The sequence below is a fragment of the Geotrypetes seraphini genome, chromosome 1 (assembly GCF_902459505.1).
Source record: "Geotrypetes seraphini chromosome 1, aGeoSer1.1, whole genome shotgun sequence".
Lineage (NCBI taxonomy): Eukaryota > Metazoa > Chordata > Amphibia > Gymnophiona > Dermophiidae > Geotrypetes > Geotrypetes seraphini.
In genome coordinates, this window is record NC_047084.1 from 498,628,749 (window position 1) to 498,647,710 (window position 18,962).

General features: G+C 42.8%; 1 long non-coding RNA gene across 1 annotated transcript; it reads right to left on the reverse strand.

Moving 5' to 3' along the window:
* Positions 1-3,308: 3,308 nt before the first annotated feature.
* LOC117366096 lies at positions 3,309-16,955 on the reverse strand. Its single transcript, XR_004540495.1, has 3 exons — positions 16,897-16,955; positions 11,102-11,201; positions 3,309-5,378 (listed from the first exon to the last, which is right to left on the reverse strand). It is a non-coding gene; the product is annotated as an uncharacterized LOC117366096 (long non-coding RNA).
* Between the last annotated feature and the right edge of the window lie 2,007 nt (positions 16,956-18,962).

An 18,962-nucleotide genomic window follows, 5' to 3' on the forward strand; every position in this document is an offset into this window, starting at 1 on the left:
AGAGTGAAAGCAATAATGGTTACTGTGGATGGGCAGACTAGATGGGCCATTTGGCCTTTATCTGCCATCATGTTTCTATGTTTCTGTGAATTAGGACTCAAAATTATGGACCAGTACAAAGAAGGACAGAGCACACCAAACACAATACAGCGAAAAAAGCAAAGGGCCTCAATGAACAGGGACTTATGTTTATTGTCCCAACGTAAGCTGTGTTTTGTCATACAATGCCTGCATCAAGGGTCAGCCAATGAGCAAAATACAATTCCCAAACTTCAGGAATCAGAATCAATCATAAAGTCCGAGCACAGAAAACAATCTCTTAGTCCTGTAGGAAAGTAGCTCAAAATTATAGATAATACATATAAGCCAACTGCTAGTTTCACAGTAGAAACAAAGCTTCAGAGCTTGACTCAGTTTAATGAAACTTCTAGCTTCCTTAAATGATCTGTTCACTATTTCTCACCACTCTCCAAATTGCTAATGATTACGCAAAAAGTGCATGTGAAAAAGAACTTTTGTATTACAATGACAGGAAAAGCCCCAAGGGGGCATAGTTATGTTCTGGCTTCACCCTTTTACAGTCTCTGCTCTTCATAGGCAATGGCAAGCTGCCATTGGCACTAGAAAAAGTGTTTAAAGAAAAAAAAAAAAAAATGACAAGCTTTAGAGAAATGTTGATGAATGTAAACAGCGTGCCTCAAGCAATAATACTGTTTTGTTTTTTTTAGATCATCTGTGTACAAGTTTGTGTTTCTATAGATACAAGCACCTTAAGGTAACACCTCCCAAAGCCTCTGCACAGGTATAAGGAAGTCACCGAAGGCAAAATCTTAATATATTTATGATTATAAGCTGCTACATTTTACATGACTTAACAGTGACAGATGCTTTGTGGGAAAACTACAGGGGTAGGTAAATTTAAATATAAAAGACTGAAATCAATAAAAATAAAAAGAGCACTTGCAGCTTTCACGGGCAAGTATAGCACAGGTTTTTGACTAGATTGGCTCTGATCTGTCAGAGAAGCAAACATTGAAGACTTATATGTTTTTCTTGATGAGACATGCTGGCGAAATTAGGTAAATTGAAAGATAAGTATTGACAATCAAAAGTTAAGAACTCCCTTTCTGCCTGTGGATAGATTTAGCTCTGGAAGTTTGTTTAGCATAAGTAAAAGCTAAGGTTTCCTGCTTCTTTCTTTGATAACATGCGACACTGGAGGGGGATCCTGAGAACCCCTCTTTAATTATTTTATGGCAAAAATATTTCTGTCTCACTTAGTGAAAAAGAATGATGAAAGCCTCTTGATAAGAAAATGTATTTAATTTGTATTGCATTTATTGAAAATGAATAAAGAATTAAAAAAGAAAAGGGCAACACATCTCTGTGACGAAACTGAAAGCTGTTTATGGTCTAACTGTATTTCTTGTTACTGTTTGGCTCATTACATGCAAATAACCTTTTAGGTAAGATGTAGCACTGCTTGATTATGCCATCAGTCATTTGCAGTGCACAGATTCAGCTCACCCAGTATTCAAAGTGATTTAATTGGGCAGGAAAGGCTTCTGCCTACATACTGGTAAGTAGCCTGTAGCTGCCCAACTGCCGATAGTGGCATTTTACCAGGCAGTGCCATTGAATATTGGTACAAAATGGCCATGTTAAAAGTGAGTAGGTCAGGCACAGTACAGGGGGCAATGTTGGGAAGGAACTGAAGCCGCCATTTTATAAAGGCAGCCTCTAGAAAAAGGAATGAGAGAAGTTTGCTACTGTCCCCATTGTCCCAATGAACCACCAGTGACTTCAGATAGGCTCAGGGGAGCTTATCATGATTTGGGAGTGGGTGGTAGGGATGGACCAGTATGTGAGTGTGTGTGTGTGTGAGGGGGGGGGAACATATTGTCTCATGGGAGGGTTGTGGGGGTAAGAGAGAAACTAACAATTTTATGTGGATCACGGCTGATATCCAGCCAGGCATGGAATAACTGTCTTTTGCGGGCCCTGACTGAATATTGATTTGGATCTGCATATATGTTACTGCTGTGTTAATTAGGACCATAAATGTATTGCCAGTGCCCAGACAGGGCTTAGCACCAAATATCTGTGGCTAATTCTGCCTGCAGAAGTCAGGGAGATTTCCTTGCCACGATCAGTTTAGTGGCCGCGTCTATTTGAAATAGGCATTTTGCTAGCCTATGTTTCAGGCACCTATCGTGGCCCTAGGGAGACACCTAGGGATGCTTAAGCACACCTAAAGCCACGTCCATGCCCAGCCTTGAGCGAGCTTAAGCATTCCTAGGCGCCTCCCTGCACCTGCGACAGATGCCTACAGTGTAGGTGGCCTGCCTCGGATTGGATTTTTTAGACAATGTGTATCCCGATTGGCTGGTTAGATAGCAATAGGATACCTACTGCTGCCTACATTCAGGATGCTGTTTATAGAATTGGCCCTAAGGGGCTAATTCTACAAATGAGCATCCCGACTGTAGGTGGTGGTAGGCGTTCTATCACCGTCTGGCAGCTAATTGGGATGCACATTTTTATAATAAACTCAAGGAAGGAAAGACACCTACATTGTAGGCATCTGTCGCAGGTCTACAGAGATGCATAGGAACACTTAAGCATGTTCAAGGCTGGGCGTGGATGTGGTTTCATCCAGAAATGTCCTTGGGTAAATTTAAACATCCCTACGCATTTCCCTAGTGCCGCAGCAGATGCCTGAAATGTAGTCCTGCAAAATGCTGGTCCATATTTCAGTCGTAAACATAGACACTGCAGCCAGCTGAGTTGATTGTGGCATGGGATACCCCAACCAGCTGAGCTGGCAGGACTCCCTAAAACCATGGCTTTGGTGAGGCCCGCTAGCTTAGCTGATTGGAGGAAAAAATACTCCCTGACATCTACCCCTGAGATCAGCAGGAGGGATGCCCATTCCCTCTTGCCTAACACCTGCCATCACCTATCCCTAAATTCAGAAGGAGGGATGCCCACTCTACCCCGACACCCCCACACATACGTCTTAGATTGTTTTATTTGGCCCCTCCAAGCAAAAAAGCCCCTGTGTATAAGAAACCTATCAATATGGACTCAAAAGTAATTTTTAATCAGACCTGTGGCACCCAGCATGATGTGTTATATTTTTGTATTTTTTGTCTAGGTCTTTATCTCTGACTCCATTTCTTTTATAATAAATACCTACTAACTACAAGAAGCCTTCTATTGTACTTATCATTTTTTATTCTTTATTACCACATAATAAATATATTTATATCACACTGATTTAAATAACATGTTATCAAACCACACACTTTAAACAAATCATACTACAAAACTTTTTTTCTTTATAAAATGACTCAATGGGAATACCACATTGGGCCAGAAAACCTGGAATGGAGCAAAGCCTTTTCTTTTTCAGTTCCTTTCAAAACCACATTGTCCCGATTTTGAATTTATCCCACGTTCTCTTACTATATTGCAAATTGTTACCACAGTCTCATGTTGCTTAACCACAATGATTATAGTTTGTATTTTCTGATATCGCCATTGGACTCTACAACCATATTGCTCAGTCGTCCCAACACAGGGCTGTGTTTCACTGGATCAGCGTCTTCAGGAGCCACGACTGCTTCAGGTCTTCACTGAGTTGTTTCACCTCTACAATAAATTTCAATTTATTAGTGTGGTTCCCTCTACTTATTATCCTGATACTTTACAGTTTAACTTATATACAACTATCTCACCATATATACATAAAATTTACCTTATCATAGTTCATTTTATCATATAACAACAACAGCAGCATGAGGTTCAAAACCTGCCTAGCAATTTTCTCCTCCTCCATGCTAAAGACAGACTGCACCTTCCCACCATGCATTGCCTTATAAAGACTTGCCACCATTTACCTAAATTATCTTCACCTGTCTCTTACCGCCTCATAACACATGCCACTCCACCTCCTTATTTAATCCTGCTGGTTCAACAGTTTTCCATTGGTGGATCAGATGCTGTTCTTTAATAACACATCAGTCACATTCTCTCCCCTATTCAAATTCACATGAATCAGTACTATGAACCTAACATCACTCACTTGATGGCCCGCCTCAACCCAGTGGATACCAATGGCATATCAACCTTTCCTAGCCTTAGATTACTCAAGTGCTGAGCGATTCTGAGTTTAATTTTCCTTCTAGTTTGACCCACATACCACTTGCCACAAGGGCCATATACTACCTGTTGGGGGTTACAATCTGTGTGGGCTCACAACTGAAATCGCTTACCAGAAAATGGTACCATCACTTGATCACAATCCATGGCATAATCACAATACATACATGCATTACACTTGAAGTGCCCTGTGAGAGCCTCTCTATTCTGATAGGTAACAAAGCAAATTTTCCATATTTTCTAATTTCCTCTGAATCATCTTTAATCAGATTTAACTGCATGTTAGACAGCTTCATTGCTTCCCCCTTCAAATGTTTCTAATTTTTCTTGAGTATATATATTGTTTGCCACAATTCCTGCCAACGTTTGTTGATAAGACACAACCATATTGATCAGAACAGAGTTAGATTTATGTATGATTGTAATCACATCCTATAAAAACTCATAGTGACAGTATCTGGTAGCAGTCAATAAAAGCTCCAAATTCATATAAAAAACCAGTGAAGATGGACTACACTGCTCCAAGCTTGCTCCCACTCATCTTCTTGTTACTGTTCTAGGTGTACTTGCAGTTGTTGCAGGGCCAAAGCAAGACCATTAGGAGCCCTCTCTTCCATATTGGTTCTATCAATGACTGCATTCCTAGGCAGGAGCTCCCTTCCACAGAATGTGTGGTGACCTGCACACACCTAGCTGCTGCTCAACCACGTCCAGCAACATCGACTCTGGAAAAGGTGGTGCAATTTGCTGGTCTGGGCTAAGTATGTTTTTAGTGTACTCAAGGGCTGTCAGCAAGGGTTGTAAGTGAAGATTCCAACAATGGGGTGAATAGCTCAGGGAGGGTAGACATCTGAGATTCAGAGGAGAAATCTTGAGTCTTTGCCTAGTGCTTCTTCCTTATAACTTGAAAGTCAGCATGTCATTCATGTCTCCCTTCAGTCAGCCATCTTGGTACCTCTACTAGACTTTTCTGTACTTGCTGTGAGCCATCTCATCCATTATTCACTGACTTGGTCTGCAGTTATCAGTCTCTCATCCTTAGCTGTCAATTCACTTTTCTTTAAATAAACCATTAAAGTCTGAGCAAATGAATCTTTTCCAAATGAGCAGAAACTTTGAACAAGAGGTCATGAGCTACAAGGACGTGGAATCAAAAGCAACATCAGGAAGTATTTTTTTTGCCGAAAGGTGTGGTAGATTCCTGGAATGCTCTCCTGAAAGAGGAGATAGAAGCAAAAATTATACTGGAATGCAAAACTGGAGTGGGGCTATACACATTGGATCGCTAAAGCAGTCTTTCTCAACTTGGTCCTAGAGTACCCCTTTGCCAGTCAGGTTTTTAGGCTGTCTACAATGAATATGCATATACTTGATTTGCATATACTGCCTCCATTATATGTAAATTTATTTCATGCATATTCATTGTGGATATCCTGAAAAACTGACTGGCAAGGGGGTATTCCAGGACCGAGTTGAGAAACACTTTCTTAAAAGACAAGAGAAGGGAAAGAAAGAACAGAGCATCTGTACTCAAAAGCTGTGGCAGACACAACCCAACCAACTTATTAGGCAAATTGGAAGGGCCATGTTTCACTCAGTAAGGTGTTTATGGGAGGGGCTCTGAGGCTTTTTCCTTTATAACCACTCACATTGGTCTGGCTTAGATGTTTGTGGAGCCTTTGCACTGCTAAAGAACAATTATTTGCTTCCACTTTATCCTCTTTCTCCTTTGGAGTGTGTTTTTGAGTAGAAGGGAGTTGTTTATGAATCACAAAGAAATCAACATGGCAAAGAGGCTTTACAAACAGCTGAGTCTTATAGACAGGTACTTATTTGTATCTGGAGCAATGACGTGTTAAGTGACTTGCCCAGAGTCACAAGGAGCTGTAGTGGGAACTGAGCTCACAACCTCAGGGTGCTGGATTTATATTGCTGCTGCCAGGTATCGGAGGTGGGGGGTGGAGTTGCTTAATGGCAGCGATGGAATAGAATTGGCATCTCTTCCACTGCCAGAGGGGGTTGCTTAACAGCGGCAAAATTTTCTGGCAGGTCTGAGCTCTCAAGCCTTAAGCTTTACTTTCCTGTCAATGCCTGAGCCAATCAGCACTCAGGCAGTGACCAAAAAGTAAGGCTAAGACAACTCAGACCTGTCGGAAAATTTTTTCTCGCAAATGTAGGACAGCAAGGTTAAGGAATCACTTGGCGATAATGGAGAATCACCCGGGGTGCTCATTTAAATACGAATGACCTCGCTGTAATACATTTGCATGGCAGAGTTGGAAACTGCTAGAAAGCTCTGAAAAGATCAAGGTAAGCCATTTTGATAACTGGCTGGAACCGGTATAGCGACTATGTTAAAGTTTTGAGAATCTTCCCCTTAGTCTTTACTTAGGCTCAAGATTCTCAAAACTTTAATGCCGTCGCTAAACTGTTTTCCGATAGTTTACACTGCATGCATTTAGCGGTGAATTTTAAAAATGGCTTATCTCTGTCTTTAGCGAGGTTTCTAGCAGTCTCTGACACTGACATGCAAATGGGCTCTTCAGCATTAAAATGGATTCTTAACAATTGACGAGCCATTTTCTAAGAGCAGCATTGGCTTTTGGTGTCAAATATCAGCAGCTGGTCCAGGGGTGCCAGTACAGTGACAGCACTGTTAAAAACCCCGGCATGGCAGTGTAGGAGACTGCTAGAAAGCAAACGCCCCTCCCCCCCGTCCCAACAACAGGTGAGATGCTGATTCTCTCTCACCACAAACAACACCCCCTCTGCAGCGGCGACCACAAACAACCCCCTCCTACGCAGCAGTGACACCCCCCTGCCTCTGACTCCTCTCCCCCTTACCTTGAATTAGTTGTCTGACCGGGGAAAGGCCTGAGGCTCTGATTGGCCCAGGTTGTCATTCGCGTTGTTGGTCCTTCTGAATTTCATAGCTAGTGAGGATGCACTGTTTACTCAGAACATTGGAGAATGCATTGGATTCTGAATCATAATTCAGCAGAATTTTTGGACTGATTTACAGAGTATATTAGGAGCATTATAATTTAGCACAGATCAGATACTTCTGTATTACAGTATTACCTGATTTTTCAATGTCTTGGCAAGTCTTTTGCAGAGAAACTTATAGAAATTGTTTTCAATTCTTTATATATTTTCCCCTTTTCATATTTTCTGTTTCTGTAACTAGTTTATACCCTAACTTGGGATATTTATATCATGTTGAAAAAAACCACCCCTTAAATTTAATCTACAGTTTCATCGAGGTGAGTCAGTCAACATCCTCTGGCAGCTCATCAAAGTTAGGGACTATTTGGGTTTATAAGCATTGTTGGTTTCTTGGCAAGGATGTATTTGCATAGTTGCTTTGTAATTATGTTGGATTGAGGTAAATAGTTATTTGGAGGAAGTGGGTTTGGATAAATACCTGATGCAGATTGTTTAAATAATCATTCCCGCTGGGGCTCTTTTCAGTGTGGCTTCAGAAAAGAACGTAGCATGCAAACGCCATTGCTCTCTAGGGATGTGCATTCGTTTCAAACGACACAGGAAATGTTAACGACATTTCCCATGCCATTTCATGCTATTTTTATCTCAAAAAGACAAGGAAAACTCTTTGCAAATAATGTGCACTCTTTGCAGAGTATACACTGTTATTGACAAATGAACCCCCCCCCCCAAGGGGTCCTTTTACTAAGCTGCAGTAAGCACTGTAAGGGAAACTCTGTAAGGGCTGCCACCGGCACCTAGAACGCACCTGCCAGCACCTAACTGAATTGTTTTAATCAGCTTTAAGTTATGCAATAAATGATCATGCCATTAATACTCGATTATAAACAATTTTAAAAAATCTAGGTGCCTCCTGAAACCGTCGGCTAACACCCAGGTGCCTAGCAATGCTTGGTGATATTGCACACCTAAGTAACATAGAAACAGAAATAGATGGCAGATAAGGACCACGGCCCATCTAGTCTGCCCACCCAATGACCCTCCCCTACCTTTCTCTGTGAATAGGCATCTTTAGGGGTGAAGTTGGCATTAGGTATCATTAAGTGCCACTAGGCACGATTCTACGACCTAGGCATCAGAAATACCCTGGTCTACATTACTAGCACCTAAGTTTCAGAACTGGCATGCACTATCCAAGAGTTAAAAAATTGGATTTTATTTTTTAGCACTGGAGACATGTCTGGGGTAATCGGTTAGCACAAATACATCGCCAAATGCTAATCAATTAACTCACAGTTAGCATATGCCCTTACCACCTACAAGATAGTGGTAAGGGCTCATACTAGAGAATGACACTAGGACAAATTTGTTCCTGCAGGACTCCTGTGAGTTTTGTCACTATCCCTGTCCCTGCCCCTTCTCTGCCTTAAATGCACAAGCTTCAAACACTTATGATTTTAAGGTGTTTGAGTCTTGTGCAGATGAGGATGGAGGAAAAATTTGTCCCCGTGTCATTCTCTAATATAGATAATCTAGTCAATATTCAGTCAGCAGCAGTCAACATGTTTTAAACACTGACCTTTGCCAGCTAAGTTAGACCCAGATATTCAATGCTAGGCCTTGGGTCGATACCAGTATTCAATATCTGGGTATGACTGGAATGTGGGTCCTAGCTGATATTCCATAGAGGAATATAAGATCATAAGGGTTGCCATACTGGGACAGGCTGAAGGAGGGAGTGGAAAACATGAAAAAGGATCTGCAAAAGTTAGAGAAATGGTCTAATATCTGGCAACTAAAATTCAATGCAAAGAAATGCAGATTAATGCATTTGGGGGATTAGTAATTGGAAGGAGCCATATGTGCTGGGAGGCGAGAGGTTGATGGGAAGAGGGACCTTGGGGTGATAGTATCCGAAGATCTTAAGGTGAAGAAACAATGTGACAAGGCGGTGGCTGTTGCCAGAAGGATGCTGGGCTGCATAAAGAGAGGCATAACTAGTAGAAGAAAGAAGGTGTTGATGCCCTTGTACAGGTCGTTCGTGAGGCCCCACTTGGAATATTGTGTTCAGTTTTGGAGACTGTATCTGGCGAAGGACATAAGAAGACCTGAAGCGGTTCAGAGGAGGGCGATGAAAATGGTAGAAGGTTTGCGCCAAAAGATGTATGTTGAGAGACTGGAAGCCCTGAATATGTACACCCTAGAGGAAAGGAAGGACAGGGGAGATATGATTCAGATATTCAAATACTTAAAAGGTTTTAACGTAGAACAAAATATTTTCCAGAGAAAGGAAAATGGTAAAACCAGAGGACATAATTTGAGGTTGAGGGGTGATAGACTCAAGAGCAATGTAAGGAAATTCTTCTTTACGAGAGGGCGGTGGATGCCTAGAATGCGCTCCCGAGGGAGGTGGTGGAGAGAAAAACGGTGACAGAGTTTAAAAAAGAATGGGATGAACTCAGAGGATCTCAAATCAGAAAAAATTAAGGCTAGTACTGGGCAGACTTGCACAGTCTATGTCCGTATATGGCTGTTTGGTTGAGGGTGGGCTGGGGAGGGCTTTGATGGCTGGGTGGTTTGGATGGGCTGGAGTGAGCTTGATGGAGATGTCAGTAGTTGGAATCTAAGCATAGTACCGGGCAGAGCTTTAGGTTCTGGCCCAGCAATAGCTAAGAAGAAGGAAGATTTAAATTAAGTCAGTAATTTAAAGAGTGGGTAGGGTTGGGCAGACTGGATGGACCATTTGGGTCTTTATCTGCCGTCATCTACTATGTTACTATGTAAAATTTTGTCTATGTCCCAAATGCCTAGAACAAAAACATTTGGACATAACCTGTAATGGACTGGTCACACAGACATGGCAGCAGTGGGATATCTTAGAAGGCACTGCTATGAACTTCACAAAAAGGGTGCTAGATAAATATCTCGCCAGAACTCCCATACAGGTTATGTTGAGCTCCCCCCAAAAACCACTATACCCACCTATCTACAACCCAAATAATCTTTATGGATGCAGGCAGCAGCCAATTAGCTAGTGGTTCTGCACATGCAGGAGCAAAGGATGGTTGCTCCTGCCGCGATTCACCGCTGGACCACCAAGGATACTTAAGGTATGCAGGGTAGGCAGGAGGGAGATAAAAATAATTACAATCAGGCTGGGACAGGAGGCAGGAGGGTTCCCTCCTGTATCAGTTACCGCTGGACCACCAGATTTCATGACAGGTCTGGCAGGTTTGGGAGGGGGGCAGGTCAGTGCTGACCCGAATATACACCCAGACCCCCATTTTTGGGCCATTTTCTGGCCCAAAAATGTCAGTTAATATTCGAGTATATACGGCAATTCTATAATGTGGGTGCTTACTTTTATGTAATACAGTGAGGTAAGTTTAAAAAAAGAGGTGGGGCGGGTAATGAGACAAGAGAATGTAATTGATGCTGCCCTTGTTTATTCAAAAAACATGAACATGAAAAAAAAAAAAAAATCCATGCACCTGTTAGTCAATGGGCAAAATAGCTGGAGAACCAAAATTCAAAGTAAATTGGTAATACAACTGATGAATTCCCCATTTTCTGACTTTTTCTTCTTCTCTACCCTCTATTTTAAGTTCTTGTAAACCGTGTCGAGCTCCATTCTCATGGAGATGATGCGGTATATAAACTTAAGGTTTAGATTAGATTAGATTAGATTATCTCAATGTATTACTATAGGGACCAGTCTGTAAGCATTTTGTTCTTCTCTTTGTTTTGCTTACATTTTTGTGCTGCATTAATGCATAAAGCTGTAGAATAGTTTAAGGTTTATACATTGTGACATAATATACAGCCTTTCATACAGAGCAGAACAAAGCTGTTCATAGACAATTATAATTTATTAGGGAAAGGAATGCTATCAATTGATAGTATAGTTAAGAGAGATAAAAATATAAAATAATAGCATATATTTGCATATATGAAAGAAAACAACAGTAAGAATAAAACTTTCCTTTATTACTTCACTTTCTTCAGGTAAAAAAAACCAGATGCCCAACACGGCCATGTTTCACCTAGGATGTCAATTGGTTCCAAAATCCAACCTTGACCATCTGGTAAATCTGATATAAAAAAAGATAACAAATAAGAGCGTCATTTCCAACACGAGCTGCAGTGTAGTGAATCTACCAAACATAGTAGCAAATCCTACCTTTTTTATTTATTAATTTATTTGTCATACTTTTAGCCTGCTAGATCCATAGTTTCTTTGGGTTACAACAAAACATACATAATCAAATGCACTAATTTCGGGAGGGTTGAGGTTTCCTTCTTGTGCTTTCATGTTTAATAGATACGAGGGGGTGCTGAAAAGTTCTCAGTCCAACCAATCAACTTCCTAAATTCTGAGCGTTATTTTGCCACTGTACCTGATAGGATTGTTATCTTATTTCGTTAAGTGCCAATTTGCAGAAACGACATTCTATGTTTTTGACATTGTTTCAGATCATTGATTGAACCATATCCACATCAATCGCTTCTTGGTTGGGCTGAGAACTTTTCAGCACCCCCTTGTATTAAAGCAGTGTTTTTCAACCTTTTTTGGGCAAAGGCACACTTGTTTCATGAAAAAAATCACGGAGGCACACCACCATTAGAAAATGTTAAAAAATTTAACTCTGTGCCTATATTGACTATATATAAAGTAATTCTCTTGAATAGGAATCAAATAAACACAAAGAAAGTATTTTATAATGCTGCCACCGCCACTGGGGAATAGGCTGCCACTGCCACCATCGGGAACAGGCCGGCACCGAGTTCTCCCTGCTTCTCTTCCCCGCGGGGCCGACCAACTCTCGCCACCCGTCGTCAATTCTAACGTCGGAGAGGACGTTCTAGGCCAGCCAGGCAGCGATTGGCTGGCCCAGAACGTCCTCTCCGACGTCAGAATTGACGCGAGTGGCGAGAGTTGGCCGGCCCCACAGGGAAAAGCAGGGAGAACTTGGCGCCGGCCTGTTTCCGATGGTGGCGTGGCACTCAAGTGGCTAAAGAGCCGCAGTTTGCCGGCCTAGGTACAACACTGGAGGGTGGCCAGCTGTGCACCCCCTTGGGACGTAAACCCGGGGTGGGGCAGACCGCCCCCCCCACCCTGGTATGCCACTATCTGTACCTCACTCCCTCCCTATGACCAAAAATTCTCCTTTCTTCTATTCCCCGTGTACACAACCATCTCTTTCCCTCCTTCCTCTCTCCAAAGTCCATGCCTTCTGTGTCCAAACACTCATTCCCTCCCCCACCTCAGCATCTCTTTCCCTCCCTTCCTCTCTCCCAAGTCCATTTCTTCTGTGTCCAAAAATGCATTCCCTCCCCCACCTCAGCATCTCTTTCCCTCCCTTCCTCTCTCCCAAGTCCATGCCTTCTGTGTCCAAAAACCCATTCCCTCCCCCACCTCAGCATCTCTTTCCCTCCCTTCCTCTCTCCCAAGTTCATGCCTTGTGTCCAAAACGCACTCCCTCCCCCCTTTTGTGTTCCGTGTTTGCCTCCCAGCCCATCTTTGCAACTTTCTCAGCAAAACAAAGCTCAAGCCGCGAGGCTTGTCTTCTGCTTCCTGCCTGCCCTGCCGCGCACAAATAGCCGAATGGAAGTATTCTCCGACGTCAGCGCTGACGTCGGAGGGCAGGCTTTGCTTAAGCCCTCCCTCCGACGTCAGCGCTGACATCGGGGAACGCTTGCGATCGGCTATATGTTAGCTGCAGGGCAGGCAGGAACAGAAGACGAGCCCGGGCCCCCTGTCAGCTCCGGGCCCCTGAATGCAGGACTGGTGGTACTGCCCTGATGGCGGCCCTGACCGTACGGCACACCAGGCAGCATCTCGCGGCACACTAGTGTGCCGCGGAACAGCAGTTGAAAAACACTGTATTAAAGGACAGTGCCCTCTAGTAATATGATACTGAGCAACATTTTTTTGTGTTGATGTACATTTAATGTTTGCTTCCCGATTTTTATGATGTCTTCATGAGAAAGTTATAGCATACTATAAGTTACACATGCAAGTTTCTGCTCCTCCTATGTTCCACCCAGATGCTACTCATATGTATACCAACCTACTAACTACTTACAGAATACTATAAGTTACTTGTGCATCTCTAGAATAGAGGGGCTGCTGGGTTCTTAGCCCAACCAAGAAGAGAATGATGTGGAGCCATAAAACAAGTTATTCCACACCTTTCTTGGCACTTTTCATTTCATTTCATTGAATAACTTGCAAGTTTCATGGCTCCACATCATTCTCTTCTTGGTTGTGCTGAAAACTCTTCAGCAGCCCCTTGTATAGGCATACATGTTGACTCTGGTTGGTGTTAAGTGCTTGCTCTTAAGTGCATACTTGAACATAGATTGTGAGCCTACTAGGGACAGAGAAAATACCTGCTTATAATATGTCAATGACTTTGGTTGTACCACTAAAAATGGTATACTAAGAATTTAATAATCATCTAACAATATTTACTACTACTAATACCTATTTATGTTAGAATTCTTTAAAGGAAAGTAGGCATCTACTTTTCTTTATAGAATATGCACCAATCATGTGCCATCTGGGTATTTATATATAGGTGCACACATATGGTATTTGCCACAAAATGCTATCAGAAATCTAACAAGCCATAATGTTGCATCCTTCAACCTTTGTGGGTACCTTTCAAGAATCTTCTGAAATAGTCACCTTGTGGGATTCAGGCTCTGTGAGGATCTTGACTATATGTAACAGAACCTCAATAGTTATTGCACATAATTGTAAGGACAGAGGCCAGGATGCACTAAATTCTCCGATCATCGCTAAACCAGTTTGAACTGGTTTATCGATGACCTAATTTGCCGACCCAGTGTACACAATGGCTCACCGCATGGTTTTCCGTGCATTCATACATTCCTCGACTCTGCCATGCAGACAACCTCATTAGTATTAAAACGAGCACACTGATAGATGCCCTAACATCACTAAAGCATGCATTAAATCTAGCGATTACTTTTAGCGATTACTTCTAGCAATCTGAAAAAGCCGAGAGGTCAAGACCAGTCATAAGTGTCTTACTGACAGGTACTGAGATGTCCAAATGATGAGGACAAAACTATAAAAAGTGGATTTCTTGCTAGACCTCAAAGATGGCTGCCCAACCGTTTCACTTTATGTTTCATCAGGGGCTATGCCTCCTTGGTTACAAGCACCAACCTTTTTAGTTAGAAAAGCCCATTCTTTGAGCTGAAACTACTTCTACTCACTGCACTCAGCCTCTATCGCCCTCTATCATTACTGCCAGGTTTGCCATAAAATCAAAATATAAAATTTATCATCATACTGGGGGAAGGACATATGCTTGTGTGTTATAGATGCGTTTTGAGCCTGTGTTGAAGGCGCATACTATGTATGCTCATTAAGAGCGTAAACTTAGCATATGAGGAGGCAGTGAAAAAATGGGGCCAAATGAAAGAACTGGAATAACTCATTTGCATGCAAAGTCATTCAAACATCGATCGCTGTTTTAAAATCAGACAATGAATCAGCCCACAGCGACCCACTCGGCTTGAGTGACCATTTTTAGTGCATCTGGACCAGAGTGTGTAGTTTGGGGTTTGGTTATCAACATGGCTATTGCCCGGGGGCAGAGGAGTTGCCTAATACTTAGAACAGGAGGTTCATGTTCAAATCCCACAGTAGCAACTTGTGACTTTGGACAATCCATTTAACCCTCCAATGCTTTGGGATGGCTGGGGTGGCACTGACAACCTCACCCCTGCCACAGAAACCATCTTGCCTGTGATAGTCCCCATAAGCCAGTTATAGCTTGGTGCAGTGCACAGGGGATAGAGAGAAAGAATGACTGTTGCTATCATTGAGAGCACTGATACTTCTGAAATTGTGACTGCAATACTGCACACCACAGGAATATCTGTGGCAGATTACAGGTAAGTTCTTGCAGAAGGTTGGATTTATGGGTTATTTGACCCTGAGCTGTGCTCTTCTTCAGCTCATCACACAACTCCTTTCTCTTTTGATACATCTGACATTGGTCTAATGAAAGATTTCACAGCCTGCAAATACTTCATTTCTTTCTCCAGGATCATTACATCTACTAGAACTCTTTGATATAGTGTGTGTGTGTGTGGGGGGGGGGAGGGTTTCCCCCATAGTGGGGAAATCCTTGAATGATATAATGATATGATTAGTGTTCCAGAGTTGCTAATGAAATTGGGGGAAGGGGGCACTCTCAGCATTGTGGGGTTCTTTAAAAGTGATTGTGATAATATTGTTTTGAATGATGAGTGGTAATGGTAAAAATAATAAACGGCTCACAAAATAGATAACATAAATTTTGACATGTCTAATTGCTTTCTTGTATTACAGATAATTAGTTTTTCAAATTGCTGGTTTGTAACTGAAGTGCACTATTAATAATATCTAATAGGCTTTTGTAGGGTTTTATTTTATCCAGTGAGTATTCAGTTAAGAGCACAGAGAGGCTGGTCAATTCAGTATATTTGATGGGGGCAAAGGTCATGCCTTTCTCTTTTTTTAATTATACATTTAAATCATATGGGAAAAAATTGAACTTATCACATAAACTTCACTACTTATTTAAAGAAAACCATTTAACTGGGTCAATTAGATGCATATGTTTGAAGTAAGGTATTCTAAATTTACCTTTAGGAAGAGGTTCAGAAAATGAGTAAGTGTTAAGCATACAAGATTCTGAGAACAATTTATTTCAACCTGAGGATCATAGAAAACTAGTGTTTCAAAAACTGAAGCATGAGAAACAAATCAAGAGGGAAAACACCCACTTTAGAATTATTTAATAAGGTTTTCATGCTAATAGAGCTTTGTGGTTATCTATCATAACAAAACTCACATCAGGATATTAGTGGCAGATTGGGAGCAGGATGCATGGCTGATGATGCAGAACAACATAGATCTTACAGAGTAACAGATAAGATCTAATAGGCCAGGAAAAGAATCAATGCTGAGAAAAATGGCTGGATTAACCATTGGATAAGGCACTGGCGATTAAAGGGTACCAAAATCCCCAACCTCTGATATCACCTAATCTAATGGTGAAGCATTTTCTTCCCCTTCTTCCCCATGGACTGGAATCTCTCCCTCCCTCTTTCAATCTAGCATCTCTCCCCTGCTGTCCCCATTCCCTTGGCCCCATATCTCTTTCCCCCTTCTGCACACCTCCCTCCCTATAGAGCTGGCGTCGCTTTTTTCCACTCTTCCTCCCTGTGGTCCTATAAACTGTGTGCAAGTTACTGGCAGCAGCAGCAGCCTGGGTCATGTCCTACCCACATGCATCAAAGGAGGTGATGGATGAAGTTCTGTCTTAGAATATGGCCCCTCAGGCTGCTGCTGCCAGCAACTTGTATACAGTATACAGGATGGGGGGGAGGAGGGAAGGGGTGGCAGTAGAGAATGACACGGGGAAAAAAATCTGTCCCTGTCACTGCACCATCACCGGACCACCGTCCCCTTCACTGCCCCGTCCCATCCGTCCCCTTCACTATCCCGTCCCCATCCCTGCAGTCCCCTTCACCGCCCCGTCCCCGCAGCATCCACCCTTCCCTCTCGCCACCTCACTGCCTTTCAGCGGCCTGAGAATCTCCCTCCCTCCCCCTTACCTTCGCGGTACATTAATAAAGAAACTTAAGGGATGGAAGGCGCGTGGTCACTGATCGCGTGTGTGCAGCCCCCTCCCTCCCTCCGGCCAAATCTATCTCCCTCCCTCCCCCTTACCTTTGCGGCATTTTAGAAAAGAAACTTACTGAAGCCAGCAAAGCCTGCCTGTGCCTGCAGTCGCATGTGTGTGGGTGGAAGCTTCTCCTCTGATGCAACTTCCGGTTGCATCAGAGAAGAAGCTTCCGCCCACACACATACAACTGCAGGCACAGGCAGGCTTCGTCAGCTTAATAAGTTTATTTTCTAAAGTGCCGCGAAGAAAAGGGGGAGGGAGATAGATTTGGCGTAGGTAGGTAGGTAGGGAGGGAGGGGGCTGCACGCGATTGGGGACCGCGTGCCTTCTCTCCCTTGACTGCAGGGACAAGGCCATTCACTGCTCCATGGGGCGGTGGATGGCCTTGTCCCCATGCTTGCAGAGAGCACTTTGTGCCCACAGTGAGCACTTTTTCTCCCCCACCGTTTCGGCAGGTTACCCGCGGCTACCTGTGGCTAGCCAGGGGTAACTGCCATTGTGTCATTCTCTAGGTGGCAGAGAGAAGAAAGAGTGATACGGGTACCACAGGGAGGGGGATATGGAAGGGGAGAGAGAGAGACCAGGATGAGGTTGCAGAGAGAAGGGAAGAGATGCTGAACTGAAAAAGGAGGGATAGATATTGCACTTGTATGGAGGGAGGAGGGGAGGGAGAAACAATAATGGAGGAGGCATTAATGCAAGCTGAGATGGAAACAACCTGGTCCTGGCCAAATCCAATGGCCTTTATTCTTTTCCCATCCTTCTTAATCTGCCTGCTCCTTTGATACTGTTGATCACCACCTGTGCCTCACTAAGCTATCCTCGCTGGGATTCCAGGTTCTGTTTTCTCATGGTTTTCTTCCTATTTCTCTCATCATACGATCAGTGTATGTTTCGGTGGATCCTCTTCTGTTGCCATCCCACTGTCTATTGGTGGGCTCTGTCTTGGATCCTTTCATCTTTTCCTTATATACCCACTCACTCGGTACACTGACCTGCTCCCATGGTTTTCAATATTACCTCTATGCTGATGACTCCCAGATCTACCTCTCCACACCAGATATATCTATAGGAATTCAGCCCAAATTTCAGGCTGCTTGTCTGGCATTGCCACTTGGATGCCTCACTGATATCTAAAACTGAATATGGCTAAAACCGAACTCCTTATCTTTCTGCTTAAACTCACTGCCCCCTTTCCGCCATTCTCTAATTTTGTGGATAACGCTCTTCTCCTTCCTGTCTTGTCAGCCCACAAACTTGGGGTGATCGTTGACTCCTCTCTCTCCTTCTCCACTCAGATCTAACAAACCACTAAAACCTGTTGCTTACTCCTCTATAATATTACCAAAATTAGAGCTCTCCTTTCCGAGCATATTAACAAAACCCTTATCCATGCTCTCATCATCTCTTGCTTAGACTACTGCAACATATTTTTTTAGGTCTTTTGTTCAACTGTCTCTCTTCCCTTCATTCTGTTCTAAATACTGCTGCACGACTCATATTGCACGAGATCTGCCATGTTCATTTTACCCCTCTCCTCAAGTCACTTCATTGGCTTCCCATCTGTTTCTGAATAGAGTTCAAACTCCTCTTACTGATTTACAAGTGTATTCACTCTGTAGCCTCTCAAAATATCTTCACTTATCTCCACCCCTGTGAACTCTGTTCATTGGGTAAGTCCCTCTTATCTATACCCTTCTCCTCTACCCTCAACTCCAGACTCTGCCTCTTCTTTCTTGCCATGCCATATGCCTGGAACAGACTGCCAGAGTCAATATGTCATGCTCCGTCTCTAGCAGTATTCAAATCTAAGCTAAAAGCCCACTTTTTTTTTAAGCTGCTTTCAACTCTTAACTCCCACTCACTATCAGATATCTATAACCATTGCATCATTCCTCCTACCAGAAACTGTTCAACCCTGAGATGTCCTGTCTTTCCAAATTAGACTGTAAGCTCTTCTGAGATGGGACTGTTTATTGAATGCTAAATGTACAGCACTGTGTACATCTTGAAGCGCTAAGAAATGATAAATAGTAGTAATAGTAATAGTGTAGGAAAATACTAACAAAATTAAAAGAAGAACCCCTCCCACCACGGATCTTTAAATTAACTCATGCATATGTGTTAAAGGCACGTCTC